Raw genomic sequence first — 18,452 nt, forward strand, 5'->3', positions numbered from 1 at the left:
TTTTTCAACATTAATTATCTTTCATTACCTATTAGTAAAAATTATAATAATTGAATATTAATAAAGTATTCATTGAGACGAATCAAACAAGACCCCACATGACTATATTTTTTCGGTTTTTTCACCATATACCCCTAACAAATTTTTTTTTGCACCATATACCCTTTCGACTTTTGAAATTCACCATATACCCCTAACAAATTTTTTTTTGCACCATATACCCTTTTGACTTTTGAAATTCACCATATACCCCTCACTTTTGAAAAAATACATCCAGTTACCCTTAATGACTAACGGCGTTAAACTCCGTTAGTCATTAACCCCTAATCACCTTCTAATCCTACTTAACTAACCTAAATCTAACCCTAAACCTAACCCTAACCCTAATAATCTATCCCTAATACCCTAACCCTAACCCCATCCCCCACTCACACCCCCACCCCCACCCTCACCACTGCAGTCCCCCTCCCCACCACCCCCGAAGCCCCCTCCTCCGCCACCCGCAGCGCCGAACCCTCCCCCTTCCGCCGCCCACAGCACCGCAACCCCCTCTACCTTCCGACACCCCGCAGCAGGCCCACTCCCCCCCCCCCTGCAGTCCCACCACTACAGTCCCACTCCCACCCCCACTCCAGTTACCCCACACTGCAATCCACCCCCCCCCCCTTCGCAAAATTGCTTTCGGGATGAAATTTGGCTTTTATCAGGGATGGTGCGATGTTTTTCAGGGAGGTACGATGATGGTGCGAGGTTTTTGGGGGTGGTGCGAGGATTTTTAGGGGAGGTGCGAGGATTTTTAGGGGAGGTGCGAGGATTTTTAAGGGAGGTGCGAGGATTTTTAGGGAAGGTGTGAGGGTTTTAGGAGTGATGCGAGGGTGGTGTGGGGGTTGTGCAACGATTTCATAGCAGAGAATCCGGTGGGGTGGGGTCGACGAAAATCCAGTCAGGGTGGGGTAGGGGTCAGGTGCAAAAATCCGGTCAGTAGGGTGGGGTTAGGGGTCAGGTGCAAAAATCCGGTCAGGGTGGGGGTAAGGGTCAGGTGCGAAAATCCGGTGTGGGGTGGGGTTGGTGCGAAAATCCGGTCAGGGTGGGGGTAGGGTCAGGTGCGAAAATCCGGTGTGGGGTGGGGTTGGTGCGAAAATCTGGTCAGGGTGGAGATAGGGTCAGGTGCGAAAATCCGGTGGGGTGAGGGTGGGGGTCAGGGGAGTGGGGAGGGGGTTGCTGGGGATGGGGAGGGGTGGTGGTGAGGAGGTGGTGGTGAGGGGGTGATGTGGCAGTGAGGGTAAGGTGAGGCGGTGATGTGGCAGTGGGGGTGATGTGGCAGTGGGGGTAAGGGGTGGGGTGATCTGGCAGTGGGGGTTAGGGTTAGGGTTTAATTTAGGTTAGTTAATTAGGGTTAGAGAGGATTAGTGGTTAATGAATAACGGAAGTCTAACACCGTTAGTCAAAAGGGTAAGTTGATGTATTTTTCGAAATGTGAGGGGTATATTATGAATTTGGAAAGTTGAAAGGGTATACAGTGCAAAAAAAATTTGTCAGGGGTATATGGTGAAAAAACCCATATTTTTTCTTATATATTGAGAAAAATCTAAAAGATTCTCTCTACTTGTGAATAGTGTCAAGATTCTAAGTGAGAAAGATAAAAAAAAATACAGAGGGAGTACAATATTAGTATTTTTTTGTTTCTTTTTTTTCCTTTTTCTCTTTTTTTTTTCTTCTTTTTTTTCTTATCTTTTCCATCTTCATCAAAGTCTCAAACACACTTGTAAATTCTAAGTAGAATATTAAACCAAATGTTGTCCTCTTACATAAAGTTATTGAACTATGTAAAACTCCTTTCTACTTAATAAAAAAAAATTCATATTTGACAATATACAATTTTAACTATTAATATATCTAAAATTAACTAGTAAGTGTTTTGAAATTTTGATATTTTGTTGAAGTTAATAACATAAGAGCACATTTTCTTGCCATCAGTAATAAAAATTCCACCACTATATATACCCAATCGAACACAACATATGAATTAATATAACAATTTATATAATTGGTATGACTAGAGTAGCATCAAATAACCTCTTTTTCGAGTAGCCCAAACTTTCAAGTACAATTGAAAAATGTTAAATCTAGGACATTAAAATTGTAAACAGACCGAATTCAAATCATGGGAAATAATTTCCTATAATATTATCATACCATATTTTTTAACAAGGGTTATAAGTGTTTAGCGTGAATTATATTTTAGTCTTGTGATTTATGAATCTCTACTGTGTAGTTTTTTTATGCTACCCTTGATTGAGAATCCTGACTCCCCCCTCGTTTACACTTTTTTTTAATAAGGTAAGAAGAAGGCGCCCTAACCAGACCGAAACCTCGCACGGGTCACCCCGATCTAGGTTTGCAGGCAAGGCCTCTTAGGAGTAGGGGGGATGGTAAAGGGACATCCCCACCCCCAAAGTGCCTCTAATGAAAGTTGATCCATAACCTCAAAGTTAAATACAAGGCAAATCATTAGACTAAGTACTACTTGATCGTCTCGGCTACACATGGATTCCATTGACTTGATGTGGAGGAAAAGGAAATATGCAAAAAAGTTACGTACGTGCATGCAAGTATGTGACAAATGAAAGTTTGATCTGATCCTCGTGGCATTACTAATTGATTTAAACCTTCCTTCCAGCTATATTACCCTAAGTGGATTAGTTGAACAATTCGTTAGTTGAACCATTAATTACGCTCCTAATAGTGTGATTGGCTCATGCATGAAATGATGTGCCTTTCCATTTGTACTCCATTATTAGTTTTTATATATAGGGTCGGATTTTGACATGTGTATAAAGGTTTTCAATACAGAGCCACATCTTCTAGGGACTTAATGGGCAGTATTGAGGTTAAACCCAATTGGAAAAATTTAATATTTTTCTCAAGTACAATGAATACACTCTTTTCTCTCTTTTCTATTACTGATACCTCTTTCCCAAACTTTTCCAAATCACGTATCTATTTATAATAGGGGCTTCATTTTGTTATAAGTATATTTACTTGATGCATCTGATCTGCCTTATATTTGTACATATTCGGGAAAAAGAAAAGAAAAAAGATGTGTGAATGTGGAGTCTTGAAATTAAAGTATAGATAGAAACTTTTGTCAAAACAGATTAAAGAGAAGGCATCAAAAATGGATATATATAGCAAGTAAAAAAGTCCAAGAGGAATTGCGTAGTAAAGTTCTTTAAAAGATTGTTAGCTAGGTTGGTTGAATTATGTTTGGTTTAGATCAATTTAGTTATGGTTATATAAAGATTATATGAATTACCTAGTTTAACTTCACTTTGAACCAAATTGATTTATCATTATCAATTATTAGTAGTCAACATGATTTGATTCCGTATTGGGCGAAATATATAAATAAAAAATTAAGATTTAAGCATAACACTTATCTCAATTTGATAAATTTATGTGCAGCTTATATACATTATATTAGAAAAAGTAAGAATCATAGATAGTAATAGAAGTAGTAGATAAATTTTAAAACAATATGCATAGTAGCTAGCCAAGTACAGGCGCATATCAAACTTTTTCAAAAGAAATTTTTATCAAATGCAATTTTTTTAAAGTAGTCACTTTGTTAGTTGTAACTCTTCCATTTCGATCTCTTCAATTACAGATTTAAGTAAACCATAATCGAAATCCAATACTTATTTAAATGTCTTTTCAGTTGCAACTTAAAAGTGTTTGGTTTATTTAATGCAACAATTGATGAGATTAAAATGAAAGGGTTTCAATTAACACATAGCAACTTTTTTTTTTTGGTGAATAAAGGAACACAAAACTAACTAAATAAAGAGTTATTATAATCTGAGATGTATGTAGTTACACAAAAATTAGGGAGTTGGGGTAAGGCCCTAATCTTGTTCATACAATCATCTACACCTCTCGCTTTTTTGACAAGACAATCCGCATTTGACAAAAAGTTCCCTTTTAAATTTAGTTGATCAGAAAATATTCCATGATAACATTATTAGTTCAGATTATTTAAGAATTTTAGAAAAAAAATTGTTGATGATTTTTTATGAAAGTGTATGGTTTACTTGAGTCTAGGAATGGCAATGGGTCGGACTTGGACCGGATTATGCATAATCCGACTCCGACCCTACATAATGTCGGATTTTAAATCTAAGTCTGACTCCGACATCCGACTTTGAAAATCCGATCCGACCCGACTTAAAATCCAAACATCCGACTCCGAGATCCGACCCGACTTAAAATCCGGACATCCGACTTAAAATCCGAACATCCGACTCCGAACCTGATCCGACTTATTTTTCTTCCAATTTTTTTATAATAGAATAGTCTTCTATAATACAATAATTTAATCATTACAATTTATTCTAATCATTAGGAGATTACTATACTTTTAATCAAAATGAGTCATTTTTAAAATCAAAATGAATCATTTTTTAAGTTAAAAGGGGTAAATAAAGGGTAGTTTTTTACTCTAAATAAGTCACTTTTATATAAGTGAAAGTGGAGCATTTAATTTAGAGCAAACATTTACCCATCAAAGTTGTTCACGTCTGACGGCTAACTTTTAACCTTATAAGTTTTTAAGCAAAATGCTATTTACGTCTCACAATAAATAATTTATTGTACAATCTCGTTTAAGAATATTTGATAAGAAGAAAGACTTTATTAGACCAGCATCTCTCGCAAATCAGCCAACCTAACTACACAGACAAATGTTTTAGAGTAGGGGAGATATAAGAAATTTTTTACTCTCAAGCACAAGTAAGTAGTGGGGTTCGAACTTATTACCTTAGAATTACAAAGTGAATTTCCCACCATTTCCACCACGCAAGCTTTGTTGTTTTTAATTGAGGATTAGACTCATCATATTTTTAGAGATATACTACCTTCGTTTCTTTTTAATTGTTACACTTACACTTTTCACGCATGCCGATGCACTGCTTTGAGCCTTTATATCTCTAATTTTGTATTTGTAAAAAATATAAAAACTACATATTAATAAAATACATACTAATATGAATCTAACAAGATCCCACATGACTATGTTTTTATTCATGTATATACCACAAACGATGTTCAAAGTGCAATTTGTGAATAGTGTAAAATGTCAAAGTGTAACAATTAAAAAGAAACGGATGTAGTAATTCTTTTTTTTACCTTGTATTTGTGGTATTCATCACAAGCCACTTCCCCAGTAAATCCACCGCTTCTACCTACAACAGTTAATGCACTTAACAATTAACATTCAATGAATCTAAATTCTATCCCTAGAAAGAAAGATTCTAAAATTCTAAAAAAATACATGACTTTTTCTTATTTTGGAAAGGATAAAAATTTGTCTATCTAGACTATGGTCAACCTATTAGAAATAAATATTACTTCATCCGTTTCATAATATAGTGTTTACATTTCATTTTGAGTGTTCCGAAATATTGTGCCTACTTCAACTTTTATTAATTTGTTTTGACTAAATTATCCTTAATTTTTACACAAACTTCTTTCCTACCTTGTTTTTAAATTATGTGCTACTATTTATTGTTTTGCATCATTCCAAGGAAACTTTATTGCTTTTGATTTCTTTTTTTGAAAGAAAATAAAAATAAGAGGAGTAGCTCCAAGATAAATTGCTTTATTAATTATTTTTTTTAAAATCCTACTACTCCCTCCAATCTCCTTAATTTCCGTAAAAAGAAAGAAGTAAACACTATATTGTAAGACTAAGAGAATTTTAATTAGTAAAGTACAACTTATTAAAGTTGATTATTTTTTAATTGTATATTTTTAGGAAAAAGCTATATGCAGCTCTAATGGTTGTATATAAGAAGCTAAAAATGGAAATAAGTTGCATTAATTGATCATTTATTTTTAATAGATAGTCTATCTAATAAGTAGATACTTCCTCCATTCTGTTTTAAATGAAACGTTTGCTTTTTCACGCAGCTCAACGCGCTTTTTTGATCATTAATATCTTTAGTTGTGCACACGTAAAAAATATAAAAAAGTTATAATTTGATAGTATGCATTGAGACGAATCTGACAAGATCCCACTGGACTATGTTTTTCTTGATATAACACCGATAAATTGGAGTCAAATTTGATTGATAAATAATGTCATTTCACCCAATATTTTATTTAAAACAGAACAGATGAATTATATATCAATCAGTCGAAAAACCCTTAATTTACATCGACTAATGTTATAGGGAGATCAAAAACTAACTGCCAAGTGAAAGTGACAACGTATCAAATATGCTCGGAGTCCTTCCATCCTCGGAAGCTGCCCCCTCAACCTGCGTTTGTTTGAAAGACACAAATAACTGAATAATGATATCGGTTGTGTGCAATTGAAAGGAAAAACACTTGTTTGGTTGGAAGTTATTTCCCTTGGAAATACAAATTCCTAGGAAATACATTATGGGTGTTGTGTTTGGTTGGAGGGAAATGGCAGAAGCATAGGAAATACAAATTCCAAGGAAAATACAATTTCCTGTGGTATCAACCAAACAATTTTGTTTAATTCTTAGGAAATTAACAAGGGAAATAATTTCTCATAAAATGTAAATTCCCATGGGAAATTACTTCCCATCTGAACCAAATGAGACCTGGATATTACTAACCTTCGTTTTTTAATAAGTGACACATTTTTCCCTTCAATATGAGAGTTTTTGGAAGAAATGTGTCACTGATTAAAAAAATGGAGGAAGTATTTGATATGTAACAGGATAAATAGTAAGGACTTACGTATTTCACTTTTTTTTTTTACAACCATGTTCTTTAAAAAAAAATCCCCTCAAAAGAAAAAAAAACCCTAGCCTCCCTCTTTCTCTTTTTCTCTCTAAAACCCTAGCCTCCCCTACTTCTTGTTCATCAGTTAGGGGCTGCCATGGATGATTTCATCCATGGTAAGCCCCCTTTTTCCTTTTATTTTCAGTTTTTAGTTTATTTTCTTGTTTTGTTGAATAAATTAGTATCTCTTTATGAGATTTCTTCAAATCCTGTTATGGGGTTTTTAGTCTCTGTTGTGGAGATCTCCTTCTCCCCTATGGGAGTTGTGAGTGTGGTTGTTTTATTTTTAGGTATGAGAAATTGTTCTTATTGGTTGAAGTTCAAAACTCAACATGAAGGTATTGGAATCTCGGATGTGATTAACATAGCTCGATCAAGAAGGCTCTTCCCAAACTATGTCAGAATGATAGACTTCCTCATCAATAGTTGTTTGATTCAGCAAATACAAGGGGGCTGCGCTGTATTGCTCGATCTCGTTCATTATAGTTTATTCGAAGACGAATTTGATTTAACCTTGTTTAATTGTATCTTGTTTTTCTTTAATATCTATTCTAGATGTCGTTTGGCCTTCAATTAATGAAATTTCTCTTTAAAAAAAAATCCCCTCAAAAGAAATGTTCTTTAAAAAAAACTATGATAGCAATGTCACTAAACTTAACATAAAGGAATTAGATTTTTCAATTTTTTTCAATTTCGTATTAATAAAAAATATAAAAAATTAATATTATGAAAGTACACGTTACAGGATTGATCAAACAAATTAACGAATAGGGTGCATGAATAACCTGGTAAGCAGATGTGCCAGAGCCGAAGATGAAATCAGAAGGGAAGTCATCTCTTGTAAACTCCAACGATACAACGATTATGGAAGGTTGAAGTAATAAATTCGTTGATATTATTATTAGTACAATCACAAAAGACATTAATAGAGGAGAATTTGTTGTAAAAGACATGATTATTCAACTTTGTTCGAATTTTGCTTTGTAAACTTGTTTTTGTGGTGCTTCATAAGAATTTATTTAGGTACCACCATAATATATAGAAGTTATAGATGATTAGAAAAGGTTTTCAATCTTACTTACTGTCCACCAATATTCCTTTTTTTTTTTTAACATTGGAACTGTCCAACAACATTAGTAGAACCATTCAAGAATTTCAATATTACTTTAAGTTAAAGTCATTGTTAAAATGATCATGCACTCAATACATATTACATAAATATACATAGATTATTACTTACTGTATTTTTTTTTTTTGTGCAAGAGAGAGAAGCAAGTGCAGTCTCAATGTTATCATTAATTAGTTAAGTAATTGGATGAAAGGATCCTGCATGCATTGCTTTCTAAATACTAGAATTTTTTGCACGCGATGCGTGCTTGAATTTTTTTTCAAAACAGAAACTCGATTTTCTTCGGCATAAGAGTCGAAATTTGAACATTAGACATACAAAGTATAATTGTTTTTAGTTGCAAAATTTGATTGGTTTAGTTTTTGTCACTTAAGTCTCTCACCATTATTATTTTTTATTTTTTTTTTATTTTTACTTTCGAAAGTTAAATTCTATGAACAAAATAAAAATTTTATTGAATTTATTTATGATTTCTAATATTGTAATTTTTTAGTTGATTTTTGAATTAAGTACAATAATTCATAAATTGTAAAGAAAGTGGACACTTTGATTTCATGTCAATTTTTTCATAGGCTGTAGTTTGTGAGTGATTGTTATATATATTTGGTATTTTTGTTTGATGCCCCCTTTGATTTGTAAGTAAATTTGTAATTTAGAATGGGAAGGGGTTAACATAGTCTATTCATTCGGGGACACCATAGCTCCCCCCCTTCCCTTATATAATAGAGATCGATATGTTGTACTTTAATTCTTAAATGATATTTTACATAAACCTTTTTACCTTAATAATTAATCGTTAGTATATAATAGAAAAAGATAGGTCCAAATATATGTAAACGTTTTATTATATATAGGAAACACTATTAAAAAAAAGTAAATAATTTTTTTCCTTGTTTAACTTCTAATTGATTTCACTACAAATACACCTCTATTTTTTCATCATGGCCCACCATTAATTGTGAATGATTATTGAGAATAGTGATTTGTAAGTAAATTTTTGTAAATGTTTTTGTATGTATTGACGTTCTAGGTTAGTAATTTTAGTTTTTATGTTAATTTTAATTAGTTTTAATAAAGCTTCCTGATTATTTGAGTGATTTAATTTGCATGATTTTTATAACGTGATTTTCTCAATTGTATGAGTGATTTGTAAAGTTTCTTTTTTTAAGTGATTTGTGAGTGAGTGTTGTAAATTAATTTTCGGTAGTTTTCTTTAAGTGCCGATTTTGATTTTGACATTCCTTTTGTAATAATTTAGAAAGGGAAGGGGGGCCAAAATAGGCGTTTCAAAAGAGGACACCATTGCTCCCCCCTTCCCTTATATAATACTCCCTCCGTTTCAATTTAATCTACACACTTTGACATTTTACACTATTCACAAATTTCACTTTGACCATCATTTGTGATTTATACGCGGATGAAAATATAGTCATGTGGGATCTTGTTAGATTCATCATAACATGTATTTTATTAATATGTAATTTTTACAATTTTTACAAATACAAAACTAGAGATATATGTCCTCAAAGTTTTGCATTGGCATGCGTAAAAAGTGTAAGTGTGTAGATTAAAATGAAACGGAGGGAGTAGAGATTAAGGTGTGTGTTCCATGTTTTTTGGAGTATATCATATCCATATACCTTAATCCTTGTCTTTTATTTATTTGTTTTTTTTTTTTTTTGACAGATTTTATTTGTTGGGATTTGGGTGCAAAAAATCCTAGACTCTTACGAGTAGTTTTACATATATAGGACCTAATTTACTGTTTGGGATTGATAGAGTATAAATCTATTCTTGGGGCTCCAACCACCAACTTAAATTTTTGGTTGAGTTGGTCATTTGACATGGTATCAGAGCGAGAGTGACATAAAGGTCACGGGTTCAAATCTCATCCACCCCTCATTTCTAAGTGGAATATCTAGTGTCAGGTATTTGGTTGAGTTGGTCCTTTGATAGGGATCTCATCTTTACTTTTTCATAGTTGAGATCCAATTTATATATATTACCTTTTTGCAATTAATTATAATTTTTTTTTAAATGAAAATAGAAATATTATCATTAATAAAACGTCATATGACATCTACAACAATAACAAAAATTACATAAAAGATAAACTAAAATATCATTCTGAAAGTTTTCATCCACTCTAGGCGTATTAAGACAGTTGTCATGATACGGTAAAATTCCAACCATGACTCAACATCGTCAAATCCTGGTGTAATGGTGATGTAGAATTTGACCTTCACCTTCATATGCTTGATTTTCAGCGTAGTATAATTTCCCATAGCTTCAAAATGATGCTTTACCAATTCTACAAATATGCAAGATGAAGCTTCCATATCTATATCCCTAGATCCGCACATTAAAAAAAAAACTAAGGTGACTGCAAAACACATATAGAGGAAGACAATCGTCACATAGATGAAACTTATTAAAACTAACATATTAGCGAATAAAAACTAGAAAGGAAAAGGAAAAGGGAGGGGCTCGACGACCATTGGTGACTGGCGGTGGCCAAGCCCCCAAGGCCTAAACCTGCTATGTGGCTCTTGCTTTCCTTATGGAGGGGGAGAGAGCTTTCCTCTCGAGGCAGGAACGAGAAGTCTTTGCAATCAATCAACTTAGTGATCGTTCGTTATCGTTTTTTGTTATGAGTTTTCAGTTTTTTTGAAAACAAAAAACCAAAAACAGGAAATATGAAAAGTGGTTTTCACTTTTTAGTTGTCAGTTTTTAAAATCATTATGTTTCCAATAAATTTGACCAATTTTTTATTCATTATAGGACATATATCATATGACTTTGAAAACCAAAAAATAGAAAAACCACAGTAATACCGAACGGGCTCTTAGTATAGTTAGATTAGTTGATTAGTTTAGTTTAAATACTGTACAATATAGTAGAGGAGAGGAAACATTTCTTGGATATATAATGTTAATTGAAACGTACAGATTTAACTTGCTGCTTGCTCAAATTTCTCAACTTAGAGAATAAATTTTTATTTTAAGGGGAATAATTTTGTTAGAGCAATAATTAACAGATTTTTTACCAGATATCTTTGAGGTTTCACGAAATATACCAAATACCCTCGTTGTAACAAATGCCCTTGTGCAGAAAAGAAATTTGCGTACGCCATGGCTAGATCCAAAATCTCCACAACGAAATATACCAAATAATTAACAGATCGTGGCCATTCAATATCATCTTTTAAATCCGGCAGCTCAGATGATCTGTTTTTAGCTTAATTGTTGTCTTCACAAGATCCAATAAATATAGCCCTGCAGAAACCCCGTGGTAAGAAAAAAAAAATTATGGGCTGCCCTCGCATAGGGTGACTCACCCAGCGGCCCAACAAGCCCAACCTCCCTCCTCAATATTTTCAGTATTTTCAGTCAAAGTTAATACATAAATAGTGTAAACGTCAAAATATTTCAACAATAATTGAAGAAGTACTGTTTTGTAGGGAGGATTTAAGAAGTTGATGAAATGTGACAAGCTTTCATTTTAGTTACGGATGGTCATGCTCTGAAGTCTTATGGACTTGATTGAGCGCCATGAACAGAGTTGGGCCAGGGAATAGTGTTGCGCGAGGCAACAATCTTATAATCAAACTCCATAAGACTTTGTCGTGTATAAAATGTAACTAAGGCCCAATTGAAGTCAATCTTTTGTTATTTTCTCAATTTATCTCTTTTTTCAATAGTAAAATTAATTCATTGCTAAAAAGTCATGTAACTTTACAAGATTTTAATTCATAAAATATTGATTTAAATAGAGGTTACGTTCATAAAAAAATGCAATTATACAATCATTAATTGAGTAGATTTTGCAATGTCAAATATCTCTCTTATAGGTCAGTAGAGCATGTAACATCTTCAAAAAGACAACCTAATAACTTGTTTAGGGGAGAGGACGATTTCCATTTGATTTTTCTGAGTGTATATCAGAAGAAAGATTTATTTAACAACTAGACAAACAAACAGATACACTATCATAGAGAGATTAGAGAATACCAACGAAAGACATTCCACTATAAGAAGGCAAATTAAATAAAAAAAAAACAACGAACTACTCTCATAATGGGTATATTTATCGAATTTCAAAGAGAAAATTTGTTTTGAAACTTAGATGGTTGGAAATATCGAATAGGCCAAAGAAAGAGAAAACAAAGAGGTAGGGGAAGAGAGAGAAGAAAGGAAAGTGGCTACTTATAGGCGAACATGATTTTGTAGTTACTATCTTTTCACTAGGGAAATCCAAGTAGTATAATAAAGTTGAGTTTGGCCAAGAGAGAAGAAAGGAAAGTGGCTACTCATAGTCCAACTGTCTGAGTCCTTTATGGACTAAAACGGGGGTAAATAGGTCATTTTAGGCGCTTTAATAAAAAGACAGAAATAAGATTGGAGCAGATTTATAAGCGCGCGACTTAGAGTAGTTTTTTTCTCTCTCTTCAACTTTTTCTTCTTCTCTCTTCAACATAGAATCAGTAAAAGTTTCCTCTTCTCTCGTCAACTGTTTAGAATTGTTATTTCTCTAAACATGTGATTTGAGACAGAGAACAATGTTCAATGGATTCATTGTTCTAGGTGTGTTGGTAGGTTCATCCCCAATTAAGAACTAGTGGTAGTAGTTGAATATTAGTCAAAGTACTTAGGTGGTGTTGTTAGTAGGACTGATATTGTGTTTACTGATCAATATGTATCTTCTACCTTTGTCCATTGTATTGTAAGTGCCTTGCCAAACAATATCATAGAGGAGATAGAGAGACACTTTTGTTACTTGTACACATAACAATGAATAAATGTTCGTTTGTTTTGTCCATTTTTATGAAACAATCATTGAGCTTAAAGAGCACACTTAAGAAATAGATGACTTTAGTATTTTCATAAATTTACTTTGGTACCAATATATAAGATTACTATACCATTATAACATAATATAGGTGTCTTTCTAATATATTTTTTGGTACCAATATAAGATTATTTCGGCACCAATTTTAGACCACGTTGCTACCAATATAAGATCAATTTGGTACCAATATGAGAAATATAAATTACTACCTAACCATCTCACAAAGCAACATAAAATGAAAATGATTTTTGATTTCCGTTTTCAATAATCACTAAAAAACGCATACCAATTATGATTTAATTATTTGATTAATGGGGTTAAAGTTATCTAAGTTTAGCCATTGACTTATGCTAAATGAAAGTCAATTATATTTAAAATTATTAAAGACATGGTAGATCACAAAAGGTCAATAAAAGCATAGAAATCATGTCATGTGTGCAAAATGTATCTACAATAATTACAATAAGATATATTATTTGGTTAGAAGGTAATTGAAGCTTTAATCTATTTTTTGTATACTTTCAATCTCATGCTTGACATGCTTTTCCTAAAAAGAAGACGCTTCATACAAAGAAAGGAAACTTGATGTGTTGGATTCAAATTCTAAAATAGGATTGACCAATATCAATGGTATTAAGTTGTTGCATGAAAGGTATCAAACTTAGATGTATAGGGTACCAAGCCTTGTGTGTGTTCACCAAAAAAAAAAAAAAAAAAAAGCCTTGTGTGGATTTCATCAATGGAGTTTAATATTTTTTTAATCAATCACATACTCTGTCTTGGATGAAATCATATGTTCCAAAGGTTACAAGTGATATTATGAAATGCAACTTGATGTGTTGTACTCAAATCTTGATCAATATGATTGACCAATATCAAGGGTACCAATATATTGTATGAAGAGTATCGAAGTCAGTTGTGTAGGATACCAAGGTCTTATGTGAGTTTCATCAATATAGTGTAATACTTTCTCTCATACTCTATCCAGGACTGATCGGATACTTGAATGATTTCATTCCTTAGATGGTATTGTGAACTGAGAACTTGATGTGTTGGACTCAAATACAAAAATGGACTGGACGGGGTTAATGGTACTAATATGTTTAGTGGATGGTACCAAAGTATAATGTATAAGGCACCAAGTCTTTGTATGAACTTCACTAATGGAGCCTAATATTTTCTCACACGCTCTATTTAAGATCAAATCATGTGTCGGATAGATTCCATCGGCCAAAAGGTGGCACTTAGAAAGGGGAACTTGATGATTGGACTCAAACCCATAATAGGATTGACCAATGCCAAGGGTACCAATCTAATCACTGGATAATATCAAAGTATGATGTGTAACGTACCCATAACTTATGTGAAATTCACCCAAAAAACCTTATACTTTCTCAATGTTCTACCTAGGATCAAATCATATATTGAAGGGTTTCATACTAAAGGTGGCACTAAGAAAGAGGGAACTTGATGGTTAGACTCATATCCTGAAATAGAATTGACCACTGTCAGGAGTACCAAGGCCTTAAGTGAAATTCTTTAATGGAGCCTAATACTTTCTTAATGCTTTATCTAAGATCAAATCATATGTTTGAAGGATTCCATATTAAAGGTGACGCTAAGAATTGGGAACTTAATGGTTGGACTCAAATCTAAAAATAGGATTGACTAGTGTCAAGAGTACTAATACGATCATTAGACAATACCAAAGTTTGACGTGTAACCCATGTAAAAGAGGAGGGTACCAATGTATGAGTCGTGATGTATCAATTTACCACTTGGTGCTGCAAAAGGGGCTCCGATATCTTCCAAAGATAACCAATTTTTATTCATATATTGTTCCAACCAAATGATAAATCCTAAGTCATTGACATGATGCTCAATTAGCATATTCCTTGTAGATTATTGACTGAAACACTTGCAACCAATGTAATATGGAAAGGGTACCAATGTATGAAGCGACGAAGCCTGATGTACCATGGTAACACTTGGTCCCCAAAATAGGGTCAAATCTCTCCCAATAATAATATTCTACTATTGATCATAGACGGTTCCAACTTCCAACCAAATGATATACCCTAAGTCATTGACATGATGTTCAATTGGCCTATTCCTTGTATGTTATTGACCGAAACACTTGCGACCCGTGTAAGATGGGGAGGGTACCAATGTATGAAGCATAATGTACCATGGTAACACTTGGTCCCTTAGCTTCAAATGGGCTCAAATCTCTCCTAATGATATCCTATCGTTGTTCATAAATGGTTCCAATCGAATAATATACCCCATGTCATTGGCATGATGTTCAATTGACCTCTTCCTTGTATTTTATTGGCTGAAACACTTGCAACCATTTAAGAATGACAGGGATGCCAATGTATGAGGCATGATGTAGGTTATCAAGATCCAAGACGATGTCCGCAAAAGTTCACAATGCAATTAGTTATTAGGTTATCAAGCTTCAAAGCGACGTCCGCAAAGTTCACAATGCAATTAGTTATTAGGTTGTCAAGCTCCAAGGCGACATCGTATAAGAGACCACTATATCTATTTTACGCCTTTATAATCGAAATAGTAATCTTATCTAAAATTGAATTGGTACCAATCTCACATGAAATCAGGTAGCATTCTGATATAAAATTGATACCATTCTGATATATAATTGGTACCACTTTGACGATATATACTTGTTATCATTTGGATAAATATTTGTTTGAATAAGTGGTACCGATATAGACTTTATTGGTTTTTTTATTCATAGGTATCTCAATGATAACAATAACAATAATCACCATAGAAACTAATTTGATTAGCCGTACCAAAACACTCTCATTCACTAAAAAACTAATGATCCCAACCGTATCATTACTTAACTTACTTTCATAACACTAGGGGAAAAAACATAAAGGGCTGCGCAGGAAGGGCTGCGCCTTTCGTAAAAGCACAGCCCTACTAGTGAAGGGCTGCGCTTATTTAAAAAAGCGCAGCCCTACTAAGCAGAAGGTGCGCTTTTTAAAAAGCGCAGCCCTCATAGTGGGCTGCGCTTTTTAAAAAGCGCAGCCCTCTAGTAAGAAGGGCTGCGCTTTTAAAAAGCGCAGCCCTACTAAGTAAGGGTGCGCTTTTTAAAAAGCGCAGCCCTTCTGCTTAGTAGGGCTGCGCTTTTTTAAAAAGCGCAGCCCTTCTGTAGGTAAGAAGGGCTGCGCTTTTAAAAAAGCGCAGCCCTACTAAGTGAAGGGCTGCGCTTTTTTAAAAAGCGCAGCCCTTCTGCTTAGTAGGGCTGCGCTTTTTTAAAAAGCGCAGCCCTTCCTGAAAAATTTGAAATTTCGGAATCGCGGGCTTTGAAATATTGAGCGGGGATTCGTCAAATATATTATCCCTCATTCTCTCTCCTCTCTCACGTCCCTCATTATTCCTTTCCTCCTTCTCCTCATCCTCTCTTCTCTCTCATCTCTCTTCTCTCTCAAAAATCCCATAAACATTTGCGACAAAAACCTTGAAATATTTTGCACTAAACATGGGACGGAGTCCGATTGCCTATTGTGATACCTTTTCGGAAGCGGAACGAGCCAACGAGTCAAACTCACCGCTAGCGTGAGTTTAGGCTTTTTAAGCCATCCGAGTTCGTTTAAGCCTCCAAATAGCCATTTTAAGTTTTTCCGAAATTTTTTTTTCTCCTTAAATTATGTATTTGGGTTTTGTTTTATGTATTTAAACATTATTAGGTTGTAGTTCTTGTATTTTCAGATCTATAATGTTCTTGTATACTTCTCTTTGTTTATTTATTTTGATTAATGTTCTTGTATACTTCTCTTTGTTTTGATTAATGTTCTTGTATACTTCTCTTTGTTTTGATTAATGTTCTTGTATACTTCTCTTTGTTTATTTTGATTAATGTTATTCTTGTATACTTCTCTTTGTTTATTTTGATTAATGTTCTTGTATACTTCTCTTTGTATATAATTTCTTGTATTTTCATCTTTGTTTTGATTAATGTTCTTGTATACTTATTGTATACTTCTCTTTGTATATTAGTTTTTGTTCCTTTTTTTCATTTTCGTTTCATTCTTTTTATTGTTTTGGGTTTAGTATTTTCGTTTCGTTTCTCTTCTCTTCTGTTTAATTTCAGAAAATGTGAGATTATGAGTAAAAAAATGACAAAAAAATTTTTTTTTTTTTTTTATTTTTTTTTGGTAGGAAGGGCTGCGCTAGTTTGGAAAAAGCGCAGCCCTTCTAGCCCAGAAGGGCTGCGCTTTTTCCTAACTAGCGCAGCCCTTCTGGGCTAGAAGGGCTGCGCTTTTTCCTAACTAGCGCAGCCCTTCTAGCTTAAGGGCTGCGCTTTTCTAGCGCAGCCCTACTTAAAAAGTGAAGGGCTGCTACTGAAAGGGCTGCTGTCAAAAAGCGCAGCCCTACATGCCTTTTTTAGCGCAGCCCTTCTTCATTTTTCCACTAGTGTAAGTAATCTCAATGAATAACTCAATAACTCAACATAAACGATTAAACAAGTTACAAAACTACCACCATATCATTACTTAGCTTACTTTCATGAGTAATCTCAATGAATACCTCAATAACTCAACAAAAACAATTAAACAAGTTATAAAACAAGCTTTTTCAAAAACCTCTTTAGCAAAATGAATGATTTCTCATAATTAATATCCTTGATTAATGAACCTACTTTTCTCTTATATATTTTTTTTCTATTCAGTGATTGCAACATGAACTCTCTTTTTTCAATTTCTCATCATTCAATCAATGTGATCTTTAATTTTTTTTTTCCCTTGCTATTTGTAATGTCATCCTTTTTTCTTGTTTTAAAAAACATCTAAAAATCCAAATTGCTTAATTCTAACATTCTTCTCATACTTAATTCAAACAATATTCTCATACTTAATTCAAACTAATATTGAGATTGGTACCAATTGAATGTAAATATGCTACTAATTAATTATATGTTTTCACGAACGTGGTACCACGTTGTTACTAAGTTGGTATCGACCTCCCGACAAAATAATAAGATAAAACATTTGACACCAATGACCAATCCAATATGATATTGGTACCATACATAGAACAATTAGTACCAATTTCATTATTAGTATCACATATTTGGTACCAATTCTACCAAACTCACTTGTTCTTTGTACCAATTCAGGATAATTGAACTTACCAAGTAGTATCAAATACCCATATATTATTTGAAGAAACCACTTTTGAGTAACAATGATCTTGACATTAAATATTTTGTAAATTTTTCCACAATTGAAAGCTCGACGAGAATCGGTACAACAATCACAAAATAATCAAATGAAAAAACCGAATATATGTAAAAGTTGAATATTACAATTTCGTCCAGTACACAAGATACATAAATACATTAATGCATCCAACAAAAACAAGTAATGCATTCGAAATAATCATTATCAACAAATCAAAAATCTAGATCTAATACAAAAAGTTTATAAGAAATTACAGGCAAATGATTCTAATTACAAACAAAATTAAATCAAGAATTTCTAGAAAATAGAGAAGAGATGAGTGTTTAAATAAATTTACAACCTAAAAATTAGAATGGAAACTTTATTTTAGAGTGAGAAAAAAACTTGAAGATAGAGGAAAGAAAGAAAAAAAAACCAGTATAAGAATGAAGATTTATTTTTCCTC

At 33.3% G+C, this 18,452-nt stretch overlaps 1 protein-coding gene across 1 annotated transcript in view; it reads right to left on the bottom strand.

Annotated features, from left to right (window-relative positions):
* The window catches only part of LOC104897716 (cyanidin 3-O-glucoside 5-O-glucosyltransferase (acyl-glucose)-like), a 28,739-nt gene extending 21,069 nt beyond the window's left edge, over positions 1 to 7,670 (bottom strand). Inside the window, exons 1-3 of the mRNA XM_057395858.1 lie at positions 7,599 to 7,670; positions 6,265 to 6,317; positions 5,185 to 5,257 (exon numbers count right to left, since the gene is read on the bottom strand). The gene's annotated coding sequence lies outside the window, so the exon portion shown is untranslated. The remainder of the gene's footprint in view (positions 1 to 5,184; positions 5,258 to 6,264; positions 6,318 to 7,598) is intronic.
* Positions 7,671 to 18,452: the final 10,782 nt, after the last annotated feature.

Source organism: Beta vulgaris, chromosome 6, assembly GCF_026745355.1.
Source record: "Beta vulgaris subsp. vulgaris cultivar EL10 chromosome 6, EL10.2, whole genome shotgun sequence".
Taxonomy (NCBI): domain Eukaryota; kingdom Viridiplantae; phylum Streptophyta; class Magnoliopsida; order Caryophyllales; family Amaranthaceae; genus Beta; species Beta vulgaris.